The sequence below is a fragment of the Primulina huaijiensis genome, chromosome 5, assembly GCF_012295235.1.
Source record: "Primulina huaijiensis isolate GDHJ02 chromosome 5, ASM1229523v2, whole genome shotgun sequence".
NCBI lineage: Eukaryota > Viridiplantae > Streptophyta > Magnoliopsida > Lamiales > Gesneriaceae > Primulina > Primulina huaijiensis.
In genome coordinates, this window is record NC_133310.1 from 7,522,424 (window position 1) to 7,535,873 (window position 13,450).

Here is a 13,450-nt window from a genome sequence, read left to right on the forward strand (position 1 = left end):
ATTAATTAAAGATAAATGAAAAAGTTTAATATCTAAGCTAAATAAAATTATGGAAAAATTTATTTAGGCTTAAATAATTATTTGGGACATGTTAGAGTCAAGAAATCAAGAAAAAAGTCAAAAACGTAAAATGTCCAGTCCAGGGTTAAAACGGTCTTTTTACACCTAAAAATTAGTAAACGTCATGGCAGTGCTCTAAATGCTGTTTTTATGATATTATGATTATGTTCAAATGTTTGTGAAATGTTCATGATTAGATTATGATTTTTAAATGTCTATGGGATTTTTATGATTTAAGGAAGACATTTAAAAGACATGTTGCATGCTTGGTTTCAAAAATAAAATTATATGTTATGCATGATTTTTATAAAGTAATGAAAATGCAAACATTGAAGGAAGTTAAGTAATTGTGACTAATTCGATAATGTTGGAGATATCGTGAGGGTGACGGTCCCAATGGGAGCCCGACGATCGTATTTTCATTATTACGAATATGAGGTAACGATATGTGGTAACGGCATGTGGTAACAATAAGAATGGAATATCTTGAGGGGAAAAGGCCCAGAGGGAGCCCATTTATGGGGAAAGGCCCCAGAAGGAGTCCCGACGATCGTATTCTATTCGAAAGAGGATAGGTCGGGGCCCATTTGACCGGTGAGAGTGTTGCTGGTGTCCCCCGCCGTCCAGTACTGCGGTTTCATGTAGATGGATCCATCAACTTGTTGAGGTTTGAGGAAAGTCACAATTAACGATCTGAATTCAACAAATGAAAAAAAAGGAAAATGTTTATGATCATGTTAAAGGTTTGATGTCATGTTGAGGAAAAAGAGAAAGTTAAAGTTTATGTTTGCATGTCATGAAATGTTATTTTTACGTAAAAGTATTTTCACTGTTGCATGTGGTTTTATACGTATTATTTGTTATAAAGATTATGGTGTGTTGAGTCTTTAGACTCACTAGGTGTGATGGATGCAGGTGAGGTTGAGGGAGGGCTTGACGGATGATTTGACTAGACTGAAGGCGCACACAACCCGAGGACCGGCGCTTCTACTTTTTCCTCATTTACGATTTATGAGTCATGATTTACGTTAAAGATTTTAAGACTATTTGTTTATGCTTTTGAGAGGTTTAGTATGGGCTATTCTTTTCAAATTTATTGTCTTTTTTTTAGGTTTTATGAAATATGCGACGATTTCATTTTTATGACTATTACACTAAATATGGACTATTTAGTTGGTTGATGTTTTATTTTAAAATGGTAAAATATTTTATAAAAATATTTTCATGTGGTAAATGTACATGACCCAAAATGTAGTGTTTTTTTTTAAAAAAAATTTCTAGTACTTTTTAAGCAATAAAAAGGGCAGACGTTTCAGCGGAGCTCTATATCCGGGAGATAGTCAGATTGCATGGAATCCCAATTTCGATTGTGTCCGACAGGGACCCGAGATTTACATCGTCTTTTTGGAAGAGTTTGCATGCAGCCATGGGGACGAAGCTGCTATTCAGTACAGTTTTTCACCCGCAGACAGATGGCCAGTCTGAGTGAGTGATTCAGATTTTGAAGGATTTATTGCGAGCCTGTATGATCGATTTCCAGGGGACGTGGGAATTGAAGCTACCTCTAGTGGAGTTCATATACAACAACAGTTTCCAATCATCTATAGGTATGGCTCCCAACGAGGCATTGTACGGAAGGAAGTGCAGATCGCCGATTCATTGGGATGAAGTCGTTGAAAGAGCAGAAATTGGTCCAGAGATTGTTCAGCAGACTGCAGATGTTGTGGTCAAGATTCGAGACAGGATGAAGACCGCCTAGAGTCGCCAAAAGAGCTATGCTGATAAGAGGAGGAGAGATCTCGAGTTTGCCGTAGGTGATCACGTTTTTGTAAAAATAGCATCTATGAAGGGTGTTATGAAATTTGGGAAAAGAAGCAAGCTGAGTCCGAGATTCATTGGACCTTTCGAGATTCTGGACAGAGTTGGGACTCTAGCTTACCGTGTTGTCCTTCCGCCGAATCTGGCCGAGGTACACAATGTGTTCCATGTCTCGATGCTGAGGAAGTACTTAGCTAATCCTTCGCATGTTCTGAGCTATGAGCCATTGCAGTTGGCTCCAGACCTGTCTTACGAGGAAAGACCCGTCCAAATCCTAGACAGGCAGGAGCGTAGACTTCAGAACAAGTTGACCAAGCTGGTCAAAACCCGATGGCTGAACCAATCAGTGGAGGAGGCCACTTGGGAGTCCAAAGCAGATATGAGGAGCCGCTATCCAAAACTATTTGGTAAGATTTAATTTCGAGGACGAAATTTATATAAGTGGGGGAGGAACTGTAGTGCCCAAAAATCAGTACACGTAAATTCCATGCATTTATTTAATGGTTAAATCATTATTTAAATTTAAAAGTTATTATAATGATGCATTATTTATTCAAATTGCATTATTTTAAATTATTCATGTTCATGTGATGCACGTTAAAATATTTTTCGAGTTTAATGTTTCAGGCGATTATTCGGTGCGGGATCGGGGAAAAGAGACCGGAGACGATTTTGGAAATATTTTAAAAGAAGGTATTTTATTTTAAGTTGAGAATGAGGCGTTTTAAATAATTTATCTAGAGTCAGTATTTTTAAAGCCTAAATTATTTATTTAAGCGATTTTAAAATTTTAAAACTTTTAAAGTCTAGAACATGTACATTTTATTTTAAAATTAGAGATTTTTGTTAAAGTTAAAGGAGAGTTAGTATTAAAATTAGTTGCTAATTAATAATTAAGCAAATTTTACTCTCCCTAATTTATTAATCACACGCACACACACTTTTACACACTAAAAATCGCCTAAACACACACACTCACTTCATTATTCAGATTTTTATTATTTTTGAGAGTAAAAATCTAGGGTTCTTCTACCATAGAGCAGCCGCCTCATTTCTTTAGTTCTCCCAGCGATTTTCGTTGGTTTTCTTCAAAGAAAATCGTTCAACGATCGTCCCAGATCAACCTCGCATCTTTCCCCACGTCGGTATCGTCGTTTCGTTATTTTTAATCATCAAAGGCATGTATATTCTTTCATTTATGCATCGATCTCGTCATATTATGCGTTGTGTTGTTTATGGTGCGTAAAAATCCATGTATGATGTGCAAGTTTGAGCGGAAAATTCGTTGGATCAGTTTTGAAACAATTTTTAGATCTGGAATTTCGTTTTTCACTGTATTTTGAATTACTGAAAATTTTTGGTCAATATTTTGAGAAAACTTTCAACACATAAAATGTAGAACTTTTTGATACCTTCGATTTTATATAAAATTCAAAATATTTGGATAAAAATTAAGTGAGTTATGACCGTTTTAGTGAGATTGATCAAACTTCGTTTTCTGAAAATTATGTTATTGATGTATTCTTGAAGTTTATTTGTTGCAGGCTTCGTTGGGAACGTTGGGTGACTGCTGCTGCATTTAGGTATTGTGAGTATGATATGGGGTTGATGTTTTGTGCTTCGTCTCAGGTCGATAAGCACTTAGTTGCATTAGAAGTCGTAGGAAGTATTTTGGGGTCAAAATTCATGTTTATGGGTTATGTTGCGTAGTTGTTGTTTTGGGGACATATGTTTGAGTTGAATCCTTGTCATAGCGTCCTAAGTTGAGTCTCGTGGCATCGGTTCGAGTCGTTTGTTCATAAATTTTAAAATTGCATCAAAATGTGTTATTTTGGGTTAGTTGTGAGCAGGATTAGCGCCGCAGCGCTCGCCATGGAGCGCCGCAGCGCTCGTTCTGTGCAAGCCTGGCGCCGCGGCGCTGCCCTTGTGGCGTCGCAGCGCTAGGCTGGGGCATGGCTAGCACCGTGGCGCTAGACAGTGCCGCAGCACAGCGCTCGTCCATGACTTTTTTTTAAACACTATTTTAAGCTCATGTCTTCTAAGTTTTGAGAAATGTTCACACATCATTTTAGGATTTGTTTCGGGGGTTGATGTCATGGTTTAGTACAATGATTAAACGCGGTCAAGTCCCGAGTTATCTAGAATGTCATAGGTTATTTAATTACTTCGGTGGTGAGCTCGAGTACCTACGTCTAAGTTATGCAAGTTAAGTATTTAAACTCATGCTAGTATGTGGCAGCAGTGGCCCCAAGCGAGATCCAACGAATCCCTCAACGCCAAGTAAGTATGTTTGACGTGCAAAGAAAATACTTTAAGTTTTTGAGGTATGCTAACTGTCTTGTGACCAATTATGTATGGGATTGGAAAGTGGTAAAGCATGACCAGGGACCAATCCACCCTGTTAAATCATGAACGGGTTTAGATCAGGATTAGAAAGCGTTAAAGCATGAACGGGGGCCAATCCACCCGTTAAAGCATGAACGGAGATCTCATGTATGTAGCAGTGGATCTTCCCTCCAGTCCAGTACTGTGATTTAGTCTGATCAGGCGATTTATGTTATGGGTCACTTGCTTTGAAACATGCCTCTACGCAAAATGATGAAGTTATGTATGTACCAGTATGCAAGCATGTATATGAAAAGTTTTCACGTTATTGCACGTCTATGTTATGTATGTATGTTCAAGTTTAATTGCAAGTTCAAGTTACACGTATGTACGCTCTATTTTGAAGTTTCATGTGGTTTTATTACGTACTACTCGTTACTTACAGTTTATACGTGTTGAGTCTTTAGACTCACTAGACTTGGTCGATGCAGGTGAGGAAATCGTTGAGGAGACGAGGGGTGGGAACCAATGAGCAGGCTTGGACTGAGCAGGAGACTAGACCCGAGGACCGCCCATGTCATTTTAAGATTTTACGAAAGTTTCAAATACTCTGATTTCATGTTACTAATTATGAGTTTTAAACAAATACTTTTAGTAAACTTCATTTGAGATCTTTTGTTGCAACAACATTTGTGGATGAACAGTTATTTTATCGAATTTTGAAGGTTCGCATTTTATTTAAGAAATTTTTTAATTTATCCGCAAATTTTAAATAGTTGAAAGTACGGTACGTTACATAAAGACTGCATTCCTCAATGGAGACATTAAAGAAGAAATTTATATGTCTCAACCTGAGGGATACACATCAGTTGTAAGGGAGCATAAGGTATGCAAACTTCAGAGATCAATATATGGTCTCAAGCAGGTGTCAAGGAGTTGGAACCTCAGATTTGATAGCACTATCAAGGAATTTGGTTTTGCTAAGAATCTCGAGGAACCATGTTTGCACAAGAAAGTTAGTTGGAGTGCAGTGACATTCTTGGTACTTTATGTTGATGATATTCTGCTCATTGGGAATGATATAGGATTACTGCAGTAAACTAAGGTATGTTTAGCAAGTAAATTCTACATAAAAGACATGTGTGAAGCATCCTATGTATTGGGAATAAAAATCTATAAAGATAGATCGAAGAAGATGCTGGGGCTCACTCTAGCCACTTATATCGATACCATTCTGAAGAGATTCTTTATAGAAGAGTCCAAGAGAAGATACTTACCAATGTGTCATGGTGTTACTCTATCTAATGCAATATGCCACAAGACTGATCGAGAGATAGAGATGATGACATATATTCCATATGTGTCAGCCATTGATAGTATCATGTATGATATGATATCAACGCGTCCTGATGTTGCTTACGCTCTGAGTGTTGCAAGCAGATATCAGGCGAACCCTAGTCCAATGCATTGGAAAGCCGTGAATGATACTCTTAAGTACTTGAGAAGGAATAAGAACTTGTTCATGGTCTATGGAGGTGGAGAATTGAAATTGGAAGGCTACACTGATTCTAGCTTCCAATGTGACGTAGCTGATTCGATATCGATCTCTGGTTTTGTATTCATGCTAAATGGTGCGGCTGTCTCTTGGAAAAGTTCAAAGCAAGACACCGTTGCGGATTCCACCACTGAAGCTAAATACATTGCTGCATCAGCTGCAGCCAAAGAGGTAGTTCGGATGAGGAATTTTGTCCAAGAGTTGGGCGTTATTCCTAAAGAAGTTGATCCAGTCCCGGTGTACTGCGATTATACTTGTGCCGTTGCGCAAGCAAAGGAACCAAGGTCTCATCAGCGATCCAAACATGTAATGAGGAAGTTCCACATCATACGGGAGATTATGTGAAGAGGATACATATCAGTCGATAGAGTCCCCTATGCAGATAATGTTGTTGATCCACTTAAAAAGCCCTTGTCAGGACCATTGTTTGAGAAGCATCGCGAAGCAATGAGATTAAAGTTTATGGGTAGTTAGCTCTAGAGAAAGTGAGAGATTGTTAGAGTAGATGCCCTGCAAGCCAACGGTTGACTAGGAAATTTATTGACTCAAGTGAAATAAACAATCTTTATTTTAATATAATTTAATTTTTCATGGTTTCATTTTGCTTTATTTGTATACCCATACAATCAGCATAGATAAAGTCCTTGATTATATTTTAATACAAATGAACCGTAATTCGATGTTGAAACTCATTTGTAAACACTGTATAATCTAAATTCGTTACTAGTCGATTCAGCCGCCTAAAACATGGATAAAGGTCGCTTGAGCTCGAGACTAGCATCTGTGATGTTGTGTACCGCGTTTCTTGTAAGGTCATATAGATGCCCAAACATGCAGATGGGTAGTCATACGATAATTATACCGAACTACCCGCCCTTGGACTTTTCAAGTGGTTATCATTCATCAAGAGGATAAGTCCGTTGTTATGATTTTGTACACCATTAGTCCTTACCTAGGACAACACTGAGGCTCTATATGCTAGGGCTGTTCTATGACTCGTTTACCGACTCCATGAGGGTCATTAGGTGGCGAGATTGGGTACAGTTGCAACACATGTAGGAGCCAGTGCATTGTAGTCAGGAATTCACCGTTCACCTGCGGGTGTGGATATCCTATGTGATTTGATGAAATAATAGTGCATGGAAACTCTGGCCAGAGTATGAGATGTAAGTTAGAGAAGGAGTTCTCCAATTGTACATGCGATACCACTATTTATTTTCAAAGATGTGTCACATAGTTATCGAATTATTATGCAACCCTCGATGAACCAATGGTTGCAGATTAGATCGTGATATATGATATGAAGGGACCTGGACCTTACTGTACGTTAATCATAATCGACTGGTTCTTGCAGGCACTATCAGTGATACCAAGGGAATCATAGGACGATGCTACTAGACGCTCTTACCATGATTCGATGGGTTAAATCAGAAATATAATTTCTGAAATTCTCATGATCAATAGTTGATACAGATAAGTGCATTTTGTGCTCTTAAATTATCCTTATAATTCATATAGATTGTTAGTTTTCTTGGACGGAATTATGCGTTTTTGTCATCTTTGATGTACTTTCAGGAATACAGGTGAAGCTACTACATAGGCGTAAAAAGGAGCGAAAATGGCGCTTAGAAGAAAATGGTTAAAATGGCCCTTCTCTGAAGACAGCAAGACCCACGCATATGCACGAGTCGTAGGCGCGCATATGCGCGCAAGATTTCGAAAAAAAAAAAAGCAAAACAGAGAGGTTTGCGCATATGCGCCGATCTAGGTCGCGCATATGCGCGCAAGAAAGGAAAACAGATGCATAATCCAGAGACTCTCGCGCATATGCGCGGCACTTGGGCACGCATATGCGCGAGAGAGGAAGCTCATACACAAAAGGTCTCGCGCTTATGCGCGAGTTTAGGTCACGCATATGCGCGCTACGCGAACTCCAGAGTCTGTAGGTTTAGTCGTGGGATTTAAAAAGGGGTCTGAAAAATTAGAAAACGACAGCCGACAGTAGAGAGAAGGGACTAAAAAGTCAGAGAAAACGAGGGCCGGAACGCGAAGAACGGAGACATGATACGCTTAATCCGTACACGGAGACGCACTTTCATCTCTCTTCAAAAGGTTTCTAATTCAGTTCTTTATTTTTACATTTTAATGATTACAAACAGGTTTTGTTGTGATTTAGATTTGAGTATGAACTAATTTTATTTTCTAGAAATTGACGTAGTCACGGTCGAACTTATGTTATTGACGTATTGAATATTCATTGAATTAATTCATCGTGTTTAATTGTGATTTTTTGTTTTTAATGCTTTTGGATTACTGGCCATAATTCGATTGATTAAATAATTAAGATCTAATACTCAAGAGAGGGGATTGAAATTAGGACAGGGGAGATCACATCGTCAGATGTTTATAACGTGCAAAAGACGTATAACTATGGTGATTCCATAAAAAGAACCTTGGTTGCATATATTATGTGTTACGTGATTTTGAATAGACATATTAAAATCAGTAATAGATAATACAGTTCTATTTAACACTTGAAAAAAGGAATAGAAAAATTGCGAGTTCTTGGTTAATAAACATGATGCAATTTAATTAAAGGTTAGTCAATTTTGATTTAGCATAGGGGAGACTCGACAAAATCATATCTCTAGATTGCTTTACTTATTGAATCTCGACTGTGTGCATAAGATTTACATAATTCGCTATTTTTTCTGAATTGATTATAAACCATCTCATTGATTTGTCTAAATAAAGTTAAACTAAGTCAATTATGGTACTTAGTATACAGTTTTAAAAAATTACTTCTCGTGGGATCGATATCTGTACTCATACCAGTACTAAAACTTGACATCGTATACTTGCGGTAGTGAAAATACGCAACAAGTTTTTGGCCCCGTTGCCGGGAAGTAAACTATTTAATTGCATATTAATATCGTTACTAAGTAGTCCTGACTTTAATTTAGATTATATTTTACTTATTTATTTTGTTAAGTTATAATCTTTTTTGTTTTGCAGTGCATGCTAAGATCGCACAGCCCTGATTTGTTTATTTTTTATCCGGAGATCAAAAGAACTGCGAGAAGACTAAGAAAAGCGAGAAAGGAAGAAATCCAAGCAATGGCTGAAAACAGAGAGGACGCGAGATATAACCCGCCAGACGCTATACCTATCTGAGATCACTTCAGACCAGTGATCAACACACATTACTCTGGCATTGTTCGGGGGAACATAAATGCCAACAATTTTGAGTTGAAGCCTGCACTAATAAATATGGTTCAACAGAACCAATTTGCGGGAACTGCCACTACGGATCCTCACGTTCATTTGAGGACTTTCTTGGAGATCACAGATACGCTAAAAATTAATAATGTTTCTGATGATATTATTAGACTTCGTTTGTTTCTGTTTTCTTTCAGGGACCAAGCAAGAGGATGGCTTCAATCACTGCCGCTGGGGAGCATCACAACGTGGCAAGAGTTGGCAAGAAAGTTTCTGTCTAAATATTTTCCCCTGCAAAGTCTGCACAGTTGAAGATTGAGATCAGTATTTTCAGGTAGACTAACTTTGAGCAGCTCTATGAGGCGTGGGAAAGGTACAAGGAGTTGTTGCGGAGATGTCCAAATCATGGTTTTGAAGACTGGGTACAGATTGAGCTTTTCTATAACGGGTTGAATGGTCAGACACGGACAACAGTGAATGCAGCAGCAGGTGGCACGATCTTTTCCAAGTCTCCTGCTCAAGCCTATGACCTGCTTGAGCAGATGAATATTAATAGCTACCAATGGCCATCTGAGAGGTCAGGAGTACAGAGGACTGCTGGAGTTTATGCTGTGGATCCTATCACATCACTCACTGCGCAAGTATCAGCATTGAATACGCAGATAGCAACCATGATTAAAGTGAGTACATCAAACACTGAGGGACCATCAGATGTTGTTGACGAATTGCAAATTCCTGAAGATGTTCAATACATCAACAACAAGAATTTTTAAGGCTTTGGAGGATATCGAGGTAACCCTGACCCTAACACTTATCATCCTTGTTTGAGAAACCATGAAAACTTTTCATACGCAAATAATAAGAATGTGTTGAATCCTCCACCGGGGTTCAATACATCAAATGGGGAAGGGAAGCCATCATTGAGGACTTAGTTGGGACATTTGTTGTTGAATCTGGTAAGAAGATGTCTAGAACTGAGTCTAGACTTGACAAGCTTGAGACACACATGGCGAATATTGGTGCTTCTTTGAAAATCCTTGAATCGCAAGTGGGACAGATAACAAAGCAACTCACGTCTCAACCGTCAGGCACAGTACAAAAGACTACAGACCCGAATCTGAGAGAGGTGAATGTCGTTTTAATACAGCATGAGAAGATTGGTGTGGTAAACAGAGAAGAGAAAGAAGTTAAACCCACACTTGTCCGCGATGAAAAGCCAACTCCAACCAAAAGAGTCCGAGATAAGAAATATGAGAGGTATGATTCAAATCAATGCATTGATATTTCTTTACTTCCCTACCCCCAGAGATTTTTACAATTACAAGCTGAATTTCGAAAGAAAAAAGGTCTTGAAGATCTCAAGAACCTACATACTAATAATGAGTTTGCAGATCATGTGGAAGGTGAATTTACCTAAGGAACGCGAACAAATCTCCCTCATAAGCCACAAGACCCCGGTGAATTTATTGTACCATGTGAAATAGGGGGTCATTTAGTGAAAAAAGCTATATGTGACTCAGGAGCGAGCCTGAATATGATGCCAAGTTCTCTCTAAGAGAAACTTGGATTGAGCAGGATGAAGCCCACAGACTAAGCTTACAGATGGCAGATAAATTGATCAGGACATCGTTGGTATTGTGGAAGATGTTGAACTTCGGATCGACAAATTGAAGGTCCTAGCAGAGTTCGTGGTACTTGAAATGGAGAATAGTCAGAACGTTCACGTCATTCTATGACGACCATTCTTGGCTACTATTGGACCCATCATTGACGTGAAACGAGGAAGGTTGACCATGGAAGTTGAAGGTCAAATGGTGGCAATAAATGCATCCAAGAAATCATACGAACCACCATGAACAAGATTGGTATAGTCGGGCTGACGACGTTAAACCAAGCGCTGTGTGGGAGGCAACCCACAATTATTTTTAGCATTTGTTTTGTTTTTATTATTTTATTTCAATTCCTTAGTTGTTATTTTTTTAATTTTCTCTATTCAAGTTTTAATTTGAATTGTTTTATTTTTGCAGGTGTTGAAAAAAAAAAGTGACGAATTGACAGAGGGCATTGCGCATATGCGCGACTTAATTGCGCGAACATGCACGAAGCCCAGCTCAGAAGACAGAAGATGTTGCGCATATGCGCCACATGAGAGCGCGCATATGTGCGAGATGACAAGAAAATACACTAGAAAGGCAGAGACTTTGGCGCAAATGCGCCACTCAGGGCGCACATATGCGCGACATGCAGCAGCTAAAATTTTCGAGACAAGAAACTCGGCGCATATGCGCGGGGTTAGTGCGCTCATATGCGCGCGACCTGATTTAAGGAAAAAAAATGAGGATGACGACGATGGTGATGGCGAGCACTGACGCTCGTCGTGGGAGGTATGCATGTTCCGTTATTTCCTGTCAATACATTGAGGACAATGCATACTATAAGTTTGGGGGAAAGGTCAATTTGCTTGCATCTTGATTATTTGAGTTATTAATTCGTTACTAGTTATTTCGTAGGAGATTATTATTTAAAAAAATCGTTTATTTATTTATTGCTGGCTATATTTGTTAGGTAGAGTCATGGATACGTCATTGTGGGGCCAATGATGAAAATGAAATAGTGGTTCTAATGCAGATATGTATTCATGATAACTTGGGAGTCACAATTTTTGCACCGTCATGTTTGTTGATACTATCGATGCTTATAGACAATTTACATACTTGTGATGTTAAATAGACAATTGAGATCTGAATTTTAGTATTTCTCACATGACATTTACTGACACCTTTGCAAACACATAAATGACCTAGGCAATCTTTCGCAATGTCTTTGGGCCTGTTTTCATTGTTATTATTGTTCGTTAGCCCATTGAGCCTCGAGTAGATTGAAAAGCATGATTTTTCTTTGTGCACCTATCTCATATATCATTTTTATTGAAAAAATGCATGTGATTGGTTTGTACGAGTTGACTAATGGATTGACGGAAATCTAGAACTTGCTTGAACACTTTTCGAGGCGAAATACGGATAATATGTGACATAGGAATGATTTAGGCAATATTTGGAACCGTTTGAGCCTTTGAGCCTACCAAATCAAAATGAAATATCCCTAGTGTCCCATTTTGAGCCTACTAAAAATCAAGTGGTGTGTGTCAATGACATACAATTAGCCCCTACTTGTATCTATTCTACATCCCACAACAACTACCTAAATGAAGCTTATACTATTATTGTCTTACTTAAATTTTGAGAGAAACAAGTTCATTGGGTGTTGTAATGATTCGAATCCTCCTTGAAAAGAAAAATAAAAAATTGAATGTGCAAAAAAGTGTTCAAAAAGAGACAAAAAGCAGAAAAATAATCAAAAGAAAGGAATCAAAAAGTGGTGAAAAAGAAAAAAAAATGGGAAATAGAGGATATGATTGAGAAGAAAAAAATAAAGTGGTGGTGAATGAAATGAAACTGAAGATGATGAAAATTCAATTATTTCTCTCATACTTTGATTTTCCTTACCTTCTATTGTAGCCAAGAGCCATAGCCTAACGTTACAAGCTTACAAGACCTATTAACCTTGCCACATTTATCCAATATACTAGTGGAGAAAAGTTGTTCAAGTCAAGCCTATGGATACTTGAGAAACATGGTCAGCAAGTATGAACTTTAATCATTTGCTCGAAAGCATCATTGTGTTATAACATCGTTTGATATACTTATGTTGAATACCTATTGAGCCAAATGATCACCTCTTAAGTCCTTGGGAATCTGTGCAAGTAAATCTGTATGTTAATGAAGTGTGGGCCAAACTGAACTGAAGATCTCTTGAGTTATAAAACTAGTAAGTGTGTGAATCTATTTGAGCATTTGACTGGGTAAATGAGCATTGACATAGCACACACGCACGTGACTCTTGAGTAATCGTAAATTACAGGAAAATAGATGAGTCGGAGGCCAATATCACTTTTGCATATCCATGACTTTAGTTGTTCGCGTTATTTCTTCCGTGAATCTTTTTTTTTATTGTTATTTTTGCTTGGGACTAGCAAAAGTTCAAGTTTGGGGGGATTTGATAAGTGCATTTTTTCACTTAAATTATCCTTATAATTCATATAGATTGTTAGTTTTCTTGGACGAAATTATGCGTTTTTGTTATCTTTGATGTACTTTCAGGAATACAGGTGAAGCTACTACATAGGCGTAAAAAGGAACGAAAATGGTGAAAATGGCCCTTCTCTGAAGACAACAAGACCCGCGCATATGCACGAGTCGTAGGCGCGCATATGCGCGCAAGATTTCGGAAGACAAAGCAAAACAGAAAGGTCCGCGCATATGCGCCGGTCTAGGTCGCGCATAGGCGCTCAAGAAAGGAAAGTAGATGCATAATCCAGAGAGTCTCACGCATAAGCTCATACACAGAAGGTCTCGCGCATATGCGCGAGTTTAGGGCGCGCATATGTGCGCGATGCGAATTCCAGAGTTTGTA